Source organism: Maylandia zebra, linkage group LG3, assembly GCF_041146795.1.
Source record: "Maylandia zebra isolate NMK-2024a linkage group LG3, Mzebra_GT3a, whole genome shotgun sequence".
NCBI classification, from domain to species: Eukaryota; Metazoa; Chordata; class Actinopteri; order Cichliformes; family Cichlidae; genus Maylandia; species Maylandia zebra.
Window position 1 is genome coordinate 1,506,602 of NC_135169.1, and position 12,873 is coordinate 1,519,474.

The window sequence follows — 12,873 nt, forward strand, 5'->3', positions numbered from 1 at the left end:
GAACCTTAGACAAGAATGGCAGCTTAGAAATGGGTCTAAAATTGCCAAGAACTGATGGATCCAAACCAGGTTTTTTTAGACGTGGCTGAACAACAGCTTATTAAAACAAGTCAGGAACAGTTCCATTTGAGATAATGCCATTTACAAAAGGAGCAATTGAGTCCATTATGTTGGTACAAGCACAATTGAAACATGCAAGAAGCTCATCAGGATTATTGCAATGAGGAGAACTTTCATCAAAGGTGGCTAAAGGAAATGCAGTGAAGGCAGCTGAGAATTGGGGAGCAGTTTCAGGTGTTATAGGGCATATAAGAGAGGTGGCCTGGGTTTGTTTGGAGGGTGAGTGAGGGGTGGAAATATTAAATAGAAAGAAATTATGATCAGATGGACACACATCAATCACTGCAACGCAGATCACTGAGAACCCAGATGACAAGATGAGGTCAAGAGTGTGGTCCTGCGTGTGTGAAGGGCCGTTGACAGACTGGGTCAGGTTAAATGAGTCAAAGATTTGTACAAATTCCCTAACCAAAGGTTTAGAGGGGCAACACATACGGATATTGAAGTTGCCAAGGATTAGAAGCCTATCAGTGGTTGGCAATGGCACAGATAGAAAATCAGAGAATTCCTTGATGAAGTCGTTGTTAAGGTAAGGAGGCCTATAAACTAGAGCACAGAGTACAGGAGAGGACAGATCCAGCATAAACAGTTGCAGTTCAAAACTAGTGTATTTGCATAAAGAAAGGTAGCATCTTGTTCAGCGTGTGCCTAAAACTGATGAGACTGCAGTTTACACATGATTGGCTGCAGCCTGAATAAAGCAGCCATGCCTGTGGAAGCAAAACATTCTGCAATTTTGCCAGAGATATGCGTGTGTCAATATTAATTTTGGGCTATATCCATCAAAAGTTGGGACATGCAGGTGGAGTGCACATGCTGTCAAAACTAATACAAAAATACTGGATAGTGAATGTAAATTCGGCTGCCAGCAAAATCATCTCTTGTTGTACCATGTGTAGATGCAACAGAGGAAAGTTTGTTGAACAAAAGATCTGCAGAAAGAGTGTATTGATAGCCATGGCTCCATTCTCAAATGTTGGAGTGGACTATAAGTGTTAAAAGAGGACGAGGTCTCCTTAGAAGGTATGGAGTTTTTTACTTGTTTGACCAGTCGAGCAGTATATCTGGAAATTGCATTTATACCCTTAATACAGAATCCTGAGTAAATGCTGTTCCGAGGTTTATCTGTGGATGAGGCCCAGTTTTGACCATCAGATCTGATAATACTACAAATTTTGTTGGTGCAATTCAAGAGTTGAAAGAGAGGTTGACTGAGCTGAACCATGCCAAAATTCTAAATGCTTTTGTTCAGGATGGCATCAAATGGAACTTTAATGCGCCTCTGCCTTTGTGTCGTTGCCCTTATGATTAGTATTTGATCCAAGTGATCTTCGTGTCAGGAAAAGGAAACTGGTACAGTACCTGTCAGAGTTGTTCTGTTAGAGATGGCTTTCTGAGTACCTACTTCTGATGCAAGAAAGACAAAAATGGATGAGGACTAAAGGATGTCTTATACCTGGAGATAATATCTTGATTGCAGACACTCCAAGAGGATCATGGATGATGGCGAAGGTCTTAAGTGTTGCGAAAGGTTTGGTGTGTTCTGTGAGACTACAAACAAAGTGTTTTGGAAAGGCCAGCGGCAAAACTTCTAACTTAAAAACATGATCCAAAACTTAAAATAAATAAATAAATAATAATAACAAAGGTCAATCACGTGGACCAATATGGCAAAGCCATAACATTCCACTTGGTAAAATAAATCTAATGGGCATCCTTCTTGGCCTTCAGACAATAATTCTGAATCCTCAATTTAAAAAAACTAGGATGCGAGCTTGTTTCCGGCTCGTAACCAGCGCGCTCTGCCATCAAAGGATGAGCTTTGATCAATGTAGTCATGTGACTGATGCAAGCCAGGTCCTTTTATTTAGCATATTTGTGATTAATAGTTAAATGTTTTTGTTCCAAACCTTTAAAAAGAAATTGCATCCAAAAAAGGGAACTTGGGGCACCCATCAGGAAAGGGGCAGGTGCTCAAGCCCTCCTCCCTAAAAACATGACGACAGAAGAGCTGAGATGATGATAATAATAATGGATTGCATTTATATAGCGCTTTTCTAGGCACCCAAAGTGCTTTACAATTCCACTATTCATTCATTCTCACACAATGGTGGAGGCAGCTACAGTTGTAACCACAGCTGCCCTGGGACAGACTGGCAGAAGCGAGGCTGCCATATCGCGCCATCACCAGTAGGCAGTAGGTGAAGTGTCTTGCCCAAGGACACAACAACCAGGACAGAGAGTAGGGGGATCGAACCGGCAACCTTTCAGTTACAGATGAGCTTCCCAACCCCCTGCACCAGAAGACTGAGATTTATTTATTTATCAGAAGAAGAGATTTATTCTAAAAACTGTTAAAGCTAGAAGCTACATCATGTCGGGTTTTATTTTCCGTTAATTCAAAAAGAAATATTTAAAGATATTAATCAAAACAAAAGAAAGGAAATGTTTAGCTGCTGATTTCATTCATCAGGGTTTCTCAGCACAGGAAGAAGAAACTTTTTGTCTTGTCACCAGGTCATGTCAGGGACAGATGCATGATGTTTGATTCAGAAATTTTCCTCACACTGAACCTGCTGCTTGTTTTTCTCCTGTTCTTCATATTTCAACCAGAAGAACGGGAAAAACTAATTGGTAACATAATTGCTGAGAAATAGGTTTCCTGTAACATAATGGGTTTTTTTTTTTTTTTTTTACTATTTCATTAATCTGAGTAGGAATCATCATCCCTGAAGTCAATTGACAAGAGTTGGTGCTGAAAATAGAGCCATCATTCTAGTCTTCACAGAAACCCCTGTGGCCCTGTATTGGATAAAACGAGGAACGTGGATGGATCTTTAGGCAGCTTCTTATTAGCAATCTGTTGCCATAAACACGTTCCCATTGCTTTAGCTGAACCTACAAAAAGTGTCAAAGAAAACACAGACAGAAAATATTTTTTGTTCACCAAGAAGTTGATTACCAATGAGCTACTAGTCAAAAACATATCCAAACAAGCTGTTCAGTGTGTTATTAAAAAATTAAGACAACTAGAGAAAAAAAGACCCCCCCCCAAAAAAAATCAGCCATCAATTTAAATTTTGTTTGGTACTTTGAGACACTAAAATTTCTTTTTTTATTATTAATATTACCAGGTTATTACCAGGAGAAGCTCACAAAACTTTCTGCTACACCTCAGTTTCTCCTTAAAATAAATAAAAGCTTTCATTTCATGGTACATCAGAAAAACAGACAAAAAAAAGAAAGGCATTGCACATGATGTAGAACCTTACATAAGTTATATTATTTAGCTTTTCTGCAAAAAAAGTTAGATAAGAGGCTATCGAGAGATCAGGGAGAGAAACATGTCAGTGTAAAACTACATGGTTCTTTACTTTCATATAACACTTTAAACACTCTACCTTTGGTAAACTGGACTGACTTAAACGATTATGAAAACTTGTTACCTAAAAAAAAAAACCCCTCACTTAAAGAGGATTGTTACACATACTTCGTTTGCTTGAGAGGGAAAGAGTCACACAGAGTTCATATTTTAGACCAAGATGAAAACAACAAGTCTGTTTTGAAGCATTTCATATACTTTCCTATACAACCTTTATGAACCCTAAACCATGCCAAATGTCATTCAGTTATAGTTGATCAATGGATCCTGAATTATCAGGCACATTAATGATTCTCTATGAGCCACAGAACATCATCTACACTCAGATCATCACATACACTGTTTGTGTTGTCATGTCAGGGCGTGAGACCTGAAATCTGAATGACTGACATCTAAAGTCATCTGAGGACTAATAGCTGATCAGCATCTTTCAGGATTGGTATAAACCCTCATTTAATTTTATTTATACAAAAAATAAGTGAAATAACACAAACAACAACTGTAATAATTGTATTAACAACAATAAGAACAAAAGTGTCACGGTTCTGGGTCCATTGGACCCAGCAATTGAGTTTATTATGTTTTGGTTTACTTTTGCATCATGGATTATTCATTATGTTTCTCTGGTACTTTGTGTTTCAGTTATCTTGGTGTTTTGGATTGTTTTCTCATTCTCTTGTTGTGATGATGATGTTTATTAGAGTTTCATGTTTCTGTTTATCCATGTTTTAGGAATTGTGGTTTCATATATTATTTTCTGTCCGTGTCTTTTAGTAGTGTTTCATGTTTCCTGTTTTATTGTGAAAGTCTTTGTCTTAGGTTAGCGTGTGCAGCTTTGTTCCCCCTGTCTCGTTAGCCCTGATCTCTCCCAACTGTGTCTCCCTCCTGTTGCCCATTCCCTCATTACTACCCTGTGTATATAAGCCCTGTGTTTTCCCATGCTCGGTGTCGTGTCGTACCATCAGATTGTGCCTGTGTGTTTCTGTTCTCCGTATTCAGTGTTCACGTCATGTTTTATTTTCGTACCAACAATAAAGCTGAGGTTTTTGAGTTTCAAGTTAGTGTCTGAGTCCTGCGTTTGGATCCTCTCCGCCTGCCTGCACACAGAGCCCTGACAGAACGACGCGACCAGTAATGGATCCAGCGGACTCACGCTTCGCCTCTGAGGGAGAGAATCTCGCGCTCCTTTGGGATTACTGTTGGAGGGTAGTCCACGCCGCGAGCCCTTAAAAGAGGCAGCTGGAGGTAGTATTTTTTGATAATTTTTTGTCGTCCACTGCCTCCACTGTCAGTTTTCTAAATATAAATGGACTTAAACAAATAATAACAGCTTTAAGAGTGAGGCTAAGTTTTGAACCGTTTGGCATGGGTGGCCCAGGGAAAGAGGATTCAGTAGTTCTCCTGGAGGCCCTCGCCACTTGGTACTCTCAACGACAGCAGCATTTTTTGCCAAGGTTTATCGCCAAATCGTTTGATCCGTCCTTGAAGAAGAAATGCAACCCTCGCCGTCATCACCCAACCACACTTCCATTCTCTCCTGTAGTACGGGCTGGTGCAGTTTTCATTTCCACACCTTCAGCTCAGTTAGCTGGTCAGCAGCCCCCCCTCAGCTCAGTCTCCAGTGTCCCCTGGTCAGCAGCCCCCCCTCAGCTCAGTCTCCAGTGTCCCCTGGTCAGCAGCCCCCCCTCAGCTCAGTCTCCAGCGTCCCCTGCTCAGTAGCCACCCGTAGCCCTGTCACCTACTCCACCACCGTTTTCATCTCAAATTCAGTCACCCGTAGCTCAGTCTTCACCCCCGCTACCCATAGCTCAGGCTCTACCACAATCAGACTTTCTCCAAACCTTGTTACAGTCCATAGCCCAGTCAGTAGCGCAGTTAGTGGAGGAATCATCAGTGTTGTCATCTGCTCAGTCAGCCACTCATCTTCACCCTCAGCCAGGGGTCCCAATTGCCTCTGGTCCTGCATCTGGCCCGAGGAGCCCGTCCAGCTGCAAGCCAGCAGTCTTAAATAAGTCTTAAATAATCAGGCCCCATTTTATCTTAATGACCTTGTAGTACCATATCACCCTATTAGAGCACGTCGCTCTCGCTCTGCAGGCCTACTTGTTGTTCCTAGAGTATTTAAAAGTAGAATGGGAGGGAGAGCCTTCAGTTTTCAGGCCCCTCTTCTGTGGAACCAGCTTCCAGTTTGGATTCGGGAGACAGACACTATCTCTACTTTTAAGATTAGGCTTAAAACTTTCCTTTTTGCTAAAGCATATAGTTAGGGCTGGACCAGGTGACCCTGAATCCTCCCTTAGTTATGCTGCAATAGATGTAGGCTGCCGGGGGGTTTCCCACGATGCATTGAGTTTTTCCTTTCCAGTCACCTTTCTCACTCACTATGTATTAATAGACCTCTCTGCATTGAATCATATCTGTTATTAACCTCTGTCTCTCTTCCACTGCATGTCTTTATCCTGTCTTGCTTCTCTCACCCCAACCGGTCGCAGCAGATGGCCGCCCCTCCCTGAGCCTGGTTCTGCCGGAGGTTTCTTCCTGTTAAAAGGGAGTTTTTCCTTCCCACTGTCGCCAAAGTGCTTGCTCATAGGGGGTCATATGATTGTTGGGTTTTTCTCTGTGTCTATGAAGCGCCTTGAGGCGACTTTTGTTGTGATTTGGCGCTATATAAATAAAATTGAATTGAATCCACGCCTGGTCCGGCCTCCGTGCCTTCATCCACGCCTGGTCCGGCCTCCGTGCCTTCATCCACGCCTGGTCCGGCCTCCGTGCCTTCATCCACGCCTGGTCCGGCCTCCGTGCCTTCATCCACGCCTGGTCCGGCCTCCGTGCCTTCATCCGTCCGGCAGTTGCCACACTGCCGTCAGAGCCATCTCGACCTGTTCCGCTTCGCCTCTGCCGGCCGTTTTCCAGGCCTCTAAGTTGGCATCATGGCCTTCGGGGACTGCCTCCGGAAAGAGTTCGTCACCGCCACTGCCTTCCATGTGGTTGGCCTCCTAATTGGGTTTGCCTGCGTCGCTGCCGTTGCCGTGTGCACGGCCAGCCTCCAGAACTGTCTTCGTCCTTGTGTTGTCGACCCCCGGGTCGACCCCCTGAACTTTTCATGGACTCTTGGTGAGCTCTAGTTTCATTTTTGATGTGTTTTCCTGCACTTTTTGACTCTTATGCACCTTTTTTGTTTGGTTTCTTTTGTTTGGTTTACCATCAGATTGTGCCTGTGTGCTTCTATTCTCCGTATTCAGTGTTCACGTCATGTTTTGTTTTCATACCAGCAATAAAGTTGAGGTTTTTGAGTTTCAAGTTAGTGTCTGAGTCCTGCGTTTGGATCCTCCTTGCCGCCGGCCCGCACACAGAGCCCTGACAAAAAGAAGCTTCTAGAACACTCAGTCAAACATAAACCTCCAACAGATCCAGCCATTTGGTTCCTCCTGGCTGACCTGCAGGTAAGAAACAGATGTGGGGTATAAGCTGTCAGGTAGATGAGTGAAATAAGTAAGTAAAAATTATTAATGTAGCACTTTTAAAGACAAGAATCTATTACAAAGTGATTTAACATTGATATTAAAAACAGTGCACAGAAACACAATGCACAAGATTACCAAAATGTTTGTTAGCTCATCAGAAATGTTCTGTAATTTTTTATTTTTTGTCTGGGAGTGTCATCTACTGGTTGTAACTTAATCTCGGCTCCATCCAGAAAAGCCCAATGCCTAGGTGGAGTTACCAAGCTGGATATTACACTACCAGGATCACAACAAAGATTCTGGTAAGGAAAGGTGTGACCACAGCAGAGAGCAACCAGCGTGTTGCTGTGGACTTAAATAAGGCATGTGTGAAAATTGTACTCTCCAAATTCCACCAATATTAAGTGTCCTACCAGAGGGGTGAGGACACTGGACCATGTAAATACATCAAGCAGTCCTACAGACTGACACTCCTCCATGACCTAGGACAATCTGACAAAACAAGCCCCTGCAAGCATCCTGGTCATGGTTACAGACCTAGAGCACTCACAGGAAGCGCTACATGGAGATGGTCTTCGTGGACTACAGCTCAGCATTTAACACCATAATCCCAGACATTTTTACCATGAAGCTGGACCACCTTCAACCTGATCCTTGATTAAATATTTCCTCATCAACTGGCCCCAAACACTCCAATAGTCGGGCACCCATATCTCTGCCAATCTCATCTGGGCCCACAACACCAACGTGCTGGAAAAGAAGGCCCAGTAGCAGCTGCAGTTCCTCCGTGTCCTGAGAAAGAATAAACCAGACCAGATGCTGCAGCTGGTCTTCTACTATGCCTCAGTGGAGAGCATGCTCTTCTACTGCTTTGGTATTTGGGATGCAGGGGCTACAACTGAGAACAGAAAGGCTGCGCAGAGGGCAATTAACCACACCCAAAAAGCATTGGCTGCCTTCTGCCTCCCATGGAGGCCATCGTCTCTTACTCCTTTCTCATGGAAAAGAAGGCCATCACCAATGACCCCTTGCACCCCGCCTAGCACCCGTTTGACCCATGCTCTCTGGTCGGTGCATAAGTTGAGTCACTTTCCACACCTCCAGAGTCCAAAACGCCTTCTTTCCATTCGGACTCTCAACAAGTACTGTCCCTGCTGGTGACTTCTTGTAACAATTGGATGAACCTAGAATCTTAGCTCACGATGACGTCTTCATTTTCATCTGGCCAATCACATGCAAAGATTAGGATCACAACATTGTGTGAAAGAAAGGAGGGCAGAGACTGTGAAGACAGCGACTGTGGTGATACAGGCCAGGTACACAGAGCGACACAGAGAGAAGGATGTGGAATTAAGTGCAGATGTATTGGGAAAAGTGATAAAAATATCAGAAAAGAAACTGGCTGCATTTAAATGATACTGGAGACAGCAAAGCTGAGCGCTGAATTTTTAAAATTGTAATAGGTTAAAACAAATTCAAAAAATACTCCTAAGCGTTGCTCATATCTACCTGTAGCTGGAGGAGAGGTGTTATTCATTGGCCCTGGAAGAGTGTCCTGTTTTGAGTCAGGTATCTGTGCTGCACCATCCACTGTGTTGAATAAACCACAGCCTGCTGCAAGTCATATCAAAAGAACAACATTTATTCCAAAACAAATGACCCCTGACAAACAAACGTTTTGATGAGGAGCTGGCTGACATCACTGGCAGTGACTTTCAGACATTTTTTCCATCGTAGAGAAAAACAGATTTCAGATTGTCTTTGTCCAGGCTTTAAACCCCATGTGTGTTCTTCTGAGCAGCAGTAAATGCACAAAAATAAGGCTTTCATGAAAACACTAATTCAAACACTTCTTACCAACACAGATCATTCACAGCTGGGCTAAAATAGAAGGCTCCCAGTGATACTGAATGAAGAGCCATTAAAGAGCAATAAGGCAGCAGAGCTAAAAGAGCCAAAGATCTCACAAACACTGAACACTTCTCACTCACTTGGAGAACCAACTTTCAGGTTGATGATGTTGATGACCTTTATAGGTTTTCCAGCTCTCTTGATGACACGGCACTCGTATGTTCCAGCATCATCTTGTCTCACATTCTTCAGAATCAAAGACACGTCTCCATCAGCTATCTGTCTGTCCTTCAGATCCACCTGGTTCTCAAAAGATGGATGCTGGTAATCTGGAACAAGTCGTCCATGCTGATATAAAAGGACAAGTTCTTCATCTTCCAGGTCAGTTCTGCTCCATTCTACAACTATGACGATGTGGGCTTGAGCTTGACATGTCAGAGTGACGTCCTGTCCAGACTCAGCTGTGATGATTTTGTGATCTGAAAAAGAGGAAACAACACAGCGCAGCGAGGTTAAAGGTCAAAGTAACACTGTTCACTTCTACAGCAGTCAGAGTGATGATCAGACAGCACTAAACTGTACTTACACACAGAGAATTTTCAATAATATCACTTATCACAAAATTAATGTGTGCAGGCTCATGTTGCCTGCACACACACAGACAAACGGAATGAATATGAAATAATCCTACTCAATTTCTTTGTCTTTATCTATCATTGAAATGGTATTTATCTCCTGACAGGTAAAACTCACCTGCAGAGGTAAACATGCAGAGGCTGAATAACAACAAAGCTGAGCAGAGTGATGCAGTCACAGCAGACATTTCCTCTAGCACAGATGGTCTTAGTTTGTTCTAAATGTCTGTATTTTCAGTGAATAACAGAACGTGAGTTTACGTGGGAGAAACGTTTCGTCACTCATCCAAGTGACTTCTTCAGTCTCAGCTGACTGCAGGTTTCCCCAAATCTTATAAACAGTACATTTGCATAATGACTGAAACCAGCCCACTGAATCAACAATGGGCTGGGAGGTCAGTTCCTTGATCATAATTATGCAAAGCTTTCATGACCATTGATCAACAACCACTAACCAAAACCCACTGATCGAAGACCACCATCATTTCCATCAGTAATGGGGAACATCTAAAAGCTGACGTGTACCGTAAACCTACGCATACGGATCAGTATCTAAGGTTTGACTCTCATCATCCACTGGAGCACAAACTGGATGTCATCAGGATCAGGACGCTACAATACAGAGCGAAAACCATCCCCACTGACACAGCGGCCAGGGAGGCAGAAGAACAGCACATCAAGAAGGCTCAGGGCCTTCTTGATGTGCTGTTGGCTATCCGATTGGCCTCCCTGCTGCTGCGGAGCCTGGGACGCTCTGCTTGCCTCCACCCCGGGGGGAAGGGTAACAACTCTTGGGTCTGGGTTCTGTTTCCCCCTACTGTGGGCGAGGGTACCTGGACCCGGGGTGTAGAGTATGTTTGGGGAGTGTGATTGTGTTTACATGTCCATTTATGTCAGTCCTTACGTTGGGTGAGTGCTGAGTGTTTATATATGTGTGCATGAGGGTGGGAACGCATGTTTGTGTCTATGTGTGCCTGTTTGTCTGTGTCTATATGTCAGGTTAGACTCCACCTCTCTGGGAACTCCCAGGCCTATCTCCCCTCACCACACTCCCTGCCGGTGACTGATGCTCTCAGGGGTCGGTGCATTGGTGGTTCTTGGTGTCCGGGGCTGGGCACTCAGGTATGTACCGGCTCACTCCCGGTGGCTACCTGGCGGGGCCTGGCGCCTGTTGCTCGGTCAGGCCTCCTCCGGGGTGCGGGGGGCCCTCGGGCCTCGTCTGGGGATCCTCGGCCCTTCCCATGAGGGTGGCACGGATGCCCCTCCGGTGGGCCTCCTTGGGCTCTCGTGTTCCAGGGCCTCTGGATGTCTGGGGCCTGGATCTCCTCCATGCCTGCTTCATGCCCTGGGGGACGGGGCTATGGCTCGCTACATCCTCTTGCAGACCATTACATGTGGAAACCATTTGAATACAAGCGCGCTGATCCACACAGGTATGCACACGGATGTTCACTGCTCGTAGACTTAAATTACACCTTTCTTGGCTGCTACTTCAAAGCACACATTGTGCGCTGTCTGTCCTGCGTGCTGCACAACAACACTGAATATTTAGTATTTACTGCTGTTTACACTTAGCTAGATTAATGCGATGGTGTTGTGTTTAGTATGTTGCTTTGGTTTTTTTTGCTTGTTTTCTATTCTTTCTCTTTCAACAGGTGATCCAGGAGATTTTATTTTATTTTTTTTTCCCCCTTTCTCACTGTCCCTCTCCCCTTCTGTTTTTCTTTTCCTTCCTCTTTCTTTCTCCCTTTCCTATCCCTCACTCATGTCTGTCCCATCTGTAACAACTGAAAATAAAATAAAATAAATAATTAAAAACAAAGGCCGATCAAATGGACCAATACGGCAATGCCATGATGATCCATTTGGCAAAGTAAATCCATTGGGTATCCTTGTTGGTCTTCAGACAACAATTCTGATGGCTAAAGAACCAAATGGGACAGGGGAAAAAAATAATAATAATAATTTTCCCTTTCCAGTTCACAATCAATCCCACCCCTAGGTCAAAAAATATGTATAGGACAATTGGCCTAATCTAATATTTTGTATGAACCTGTCCAGCTGTCCATTTAGTTGAATGTAGGATTAACTCATAAGTCTTGCTAAAGTACCTTGTATTCTGATTCATCGCAGCAGCAACAGCAGCAGTTTGGTTGGATGATGTTAGCAACTGCAGAAAGTGTCTTGCTGACCGAATAATTTCATCCTGCATAATCTGCATTATTTATTTGCAGTGTTCGTCTATCTATCAATATCTGCGGAGTATTTTTTTTTTTAACGAGTATCCTATTTTCTAAAGCACAGCATGTAAATGGTAGCTCAGTTAGCAGGATGCTAGCATGTAGCGCTTAGTGAGACACGCCTCAGACGAGTTGAGCAAAGACCCCGTCTGTGTACTTTATACGTGAGCAACGGATTTAAATAAAATTAAGGTTTCAAAAGACAAACTTGAAGATGAAAAACAATATACTCACCGGAGAGCTGCCAGGGTTTGCCGCTGCCATTTTGGCGCTCCTAAATTCAAAACTGCCTCTGCAGACAGGCATGGGAGGCGTGGAAATTGTCATTGAGTTAGTCAAACGTTTTCCTTAGTTCGAGTAGATGATAAAATAAAATAAAAATAACTGGGATTTTAAATAGGACTAGGCGTTCTGTAATGATCTCTATTTAGGAGAAAAACTTAATCACTCACCTTTAAACAGGTGTCTTTTAGGAGACACATTGCTGGCTAACGGTGTCATGTGATCAAACAGCGTAATTTAATTGGCTGAGAGCCACTCGACTCGATCTGGTGCTGATTGCTCTGGCTTGGGTCATTAAAGTTCATCACTTTTGCAGGTGAATTTTTTGCAGGTGAATTTTTTGCAGGTGAATTTTTTGCAGGTGAATTTGGAGGATAAAAATTCAGTGTCATAAATTCAATGTCTAAAAATACTTGAATTCTGATGATACTATATTTCTTCCATACATTTGCAGTTTGGACGCACAGGTGTGAACATCTCCTGCAGCAGGGGGAGGACTATCCTCCGCCCGTAATGCTGTAAATAATGGTCGACAAAGTTATGTGACATTAGTGATGTTTGTACTAACTTGGTTTAAAAGTCTTTACTTTAAAATATATGCTGTTCAGTAGTCGACCTTAATCTTACAGAGAATGTGATAATTTTATTGATAATTAAAGTCAGTCATATATCCACAAACACAACAGGATGAAAGTCAGTGATGCTGCTCGGTTTGCAGTCCTGAATATCACGGCACAAGCAGGATCCACTACACTGTTAATGTTAGCTGTGTTATATTGCTGCCTCTGTTCGGTGGTGTCGAGCCAAATGGACTTTAACGTGTGTTTGAACGAGCTGACAGTTCACTCGTTAAGCTGAAAGAAGATGCTTTAACCCTTTAAGACCTACCATAGAACCAA

At 43.4% G+C, this 12,873-nt stretch overlaps 1 protein-coding gene and 1 long non-coding RNA gene across 2 annotated transcripts in view; one reads left to right on the forward strand and one right to left on the reverse strand.

The window, feature by feature from the left end:
• Window positions 1-12,873, forward strand: part of LOC112430733 (uncharacterized) — a 50,760-nt gene that overhangs the window by 4,779 nt on the left and 33,108 nt on the right. The window lies entirely within an intron of this gene.
• On the reverse strand, window positions 6,778-9,393 carry LOC143414300 (uncharacterized). Its single transcript, XR_013094824.1, has 3 exons — window positions 8,958-9,393; window positions 8,476-8,580; window positions 6,778-6,939 (listed from the first exon to the last, which is right to left on the reverse strand). It is a non-coding gene; the product is annotated as an uncharacterized LOC143414300 (long non-coding RNA).